Genomic DNA, 3313 nt, shown 5'->3' on the forward strand with positions numbered 1-3313 from the left:
CCTGCCACAGTGGTGGGAGCCTGGGCGGAGAAGTTCAGGATGGGGACCGGGCGGGGCCTCCTGGAGGGACAGAGGGTGTGGGTGGGAAGCTGAACACACACGGGCAGGAAAGAGCGGTGGCGCCGGAGGGCAGACTGGGTGCACGGTTCTCTGGGAGCGCACAGTCCTGCCAGGTGGTTGCTGTTATTACTTGCTATTATTATTATTATTATTATTGTCACTCCTACTAACGTGTGTCCTCCATACGTCATGTTTACATTCATCTTAGGGTTCTGCCAATCTTGACAAGACTTTAGAAAATGTTTTAAGATTGCTAGAAGTTCGTTTAATTTCTGGTTTAATTTCCTGTCGCACGAATTCATAGGCTCTGCCGCGCTGTCCCCACGCACGCCGGGCTCCCGGGGAGGCCGCGTCCGTCACCTTCTTCCCTTCCCTTCCCTCCCAGGCGCTCTGATCCCCTCGACACGAGACCACGCCTCCTGAGTGTGGGCTCTGACTGTGCTCGGGCTTTGACTCCTCTTAGCCCACCTCTGCAGCACGTCAGCCTTACACCCGTCACGGGGAGTCAGCACGCGCGTAACGCAGCTCTGCCTGACGCATCAGACTGCCCTGCTCAGTCCTCTGCACTTTAGGACCTGCTTTGGAATCCTTTTCTTTGCTAGTGCGGGCGCCACACACGGTCACTGCATCCTTGTGGCCCCGTTGCACGGTCCAAGGAGAAACCTCCGCTCTGCTCATCCTCCTACCCTCCCGTCTTGGTCTCCTCTTTTACGAAAGACCCATCTGCCTGCTTTCTGTTCCATCTTGTGTTTTGCTCGTTGTTTATAGGAGAGTCTAAGCCCCGTAAGAGGAGACAAAGTCATGTTTTAGGGAGGGGAGTCCCCTGGGAGTAGCGGGCTTCGAGTCATGAAGAGGCGGCACCGTCTCCCCGCCCGCTTCCTCTGCCCTGCTGCTTCCCGGTGCCCACCTGGCCGCCCGTTGCGTTCCTGTTTGCTCCGTACCAGTGAGCGGCTCGGCTGCTCGGGTCAGGTCAGCGGCTTTGAAGTTCAGACCTGCCGCCTAAGCTGCCTTCTTTCACGGCATTCCAGAACAAACAGATACCCTCCAAAACCCCACTGTGTTATTTCAGGTGGTTCGAGTCTGTTACTCTTACATAAAGATGTTGAGGTTCTTCCAAGAGAGGTTCAAAGCAAAATGTAGAAATGAAAATGTTAAACAGATCAAAGGAGCCTTAAATAGAGCGATCTCGTCACCCAGGGAAGATGGTGCACCACGAGGCCAAGCTTGATAAACGTCTGCATAGAGAGACTCGAGATTTTATCATCTCCATTTTTGCCAACAAGAAATCTTAGCATAGAGAAGCTAATTGTGAGTTAATAGCATAACAGGTTTCAAAATACCTAGTGTAACCGCTTGCGTACAGCCCGCGTGTGCTAACTGGTTGGCAGCGAGGTGGAAATTTTATAAGTTGGGGCAACAGTGACTCTTGTAATCCTTTCCTAAGAAATTTTGAAGAATAGGGTGAAAAAGAAAAAGAAAAAAAAAACATTTCATAGGGTGATGTAAACCTACGTGAAGTCAGAAAGGAGTGAACTAATTTTTAGCAAAATTGATTTCAACTCAGTTGCAACGATAAATTAAAACAGCTCCATGTCACACTGACACACGAGGGTGCATGGAGGGCTATGCAGGCCGCACTGGAGGTTCCCCATGTTCGGGTGAAATCTGCTTTGATCGTCACCGAAATGGGTTTAGTAAGAATCTTACTTTTATGTTTTGGGACCGATTTCCTTTTGCATGTTTTGCTACATTTTAAAAAACTATAAATGGCCATGTGAGTTTGCTTTTAAAATATTGCCCGTCCTCTAAGACCCAGCTCCTCTTTGTCTGTCCCATCTCCCATGCACGGTACACACACACACACACACACACGCACACGCACACGTGCACACACAGCAGTACAAAGGCAGACTTCACAGCTGACTCCTTACACACAGAGGCCAAAGCATGTCTGGGACCTAGGGCTGGAGGCCAGGGTTGCCACACGGTCAGAGCGTCCTGGGCTGCAGTGGGAGAGCAGGCAGGGCAGCCAGGTCACCGCGCGGCTCCTGCCCATCGGTGGCCCTGTGTGTGCCCCGCTGTCGTGGGCAAGGAAACCCTGTCTTTCAGAGTGGGGAAGTGAGCCTCCCTCTTCCTGGCGTGTGGGCATTGTCCCTGTCAGCGTGACAGCTGCACGGTCCAGGGCCTCGCTCAGCGCCGGGGTGCCCCACCGACCTGGGCGCTGGCTTGCCTGGCGATGTTCCCGTCCGGTGCGGTGCGTTTGAACACTGCTGCCCGACTCTTCAGTTAGGGAAAGAAAACATTCTTTCTTGAGAGCCCTTTGAATGATTATGTTTCACGTATTAATTGCCTCAGAATGTATTCTCATTTATTCAGCACACGGGTTCAGGAGGGGATGCAGGGGAGGACGGAGGACAGGAGGAAAGCTAGCAGGAGAACGGATGCAGGTTAAAGGGCAAGAGAGTCAGACGCTGAGCCGCTGGGTGGGAGGGAGAAGCAGGCGCCCTGTGTTTACACAGTCGCGCTCTGTTGCCAGTGTTCCTGGCGGTGACGTCTGCGGACAGGGCGGGGGAGGGGGGACTTCAGTCCAGGGGTGATGACCTCGGGTGGCGTTTGAAGGACACCAGCCGAGCTTGGGGTTTAGAAAACTCGATTCAACAGCTGCTGTGTTCCTCTAAAAAGACGAATAAACCTCCAAAGCACAATTTTGAGCCCCCCAAAATGATGTGAAACATCATTTTATAATATAAAATTTCATATTAAGCACAACACCAGGCTGTGTGCTCCGGTGTAAACACAGCGGCTGAAACGGTACAGAAAGGCAGGGCTACCACGGAGGGCAGGGGAGAGGCGCCGGGAGGGCCGCACGGCACGCGTGAGGCTGCCGGGACACAGGCTCGGAGGATTCAGCCCGTGGTCTGCCGGCTCCGAGCAGATCTGCCCAGTTCGCGGGGCTGGGTAGCAGAGCAGGGGAGCAGCGTCCGTAAAGAAGCGGTGAGGGGCCTGGCAGAGTACCGGTGCCCAGGCCGGAAGGAAGCGGGCTCCCCCAGTCCCCAGGTGGGTCGGGGTCAGGGTCACACCCAGCCCTAAGCCCACAGTGCGCTTCCCACGCGTGCTGCCCTTCACGGTTCAAAACAAATGCACACAGCGAGAGAAGCTAACAGGACCCACGAGGGAGTGGCTCGCACAGACAGGCTGCACCGCACAAGGCAACGTGGCCAGCTCCTCCTGCGGGCGCAGCGGGGAGACCGAG

The sequence above is a fragment of the Fukomys damarensis genome, unplaced genomic scaffold (genome assembly GCF_012274545.1).
Source record: "Fukomys damarensis isolate Sample0158 unplaced genomic scaffold, DMR_v1.0_HiC HiC_scaffold_16, whole genome shotgun sequence".
NCBI classification, from domain to species: Eukaryota; Metazoa; Chordata; class Mammalia; order Rodentia; family Bathyergidae; genus Fukomys; species Fukomys damarensis.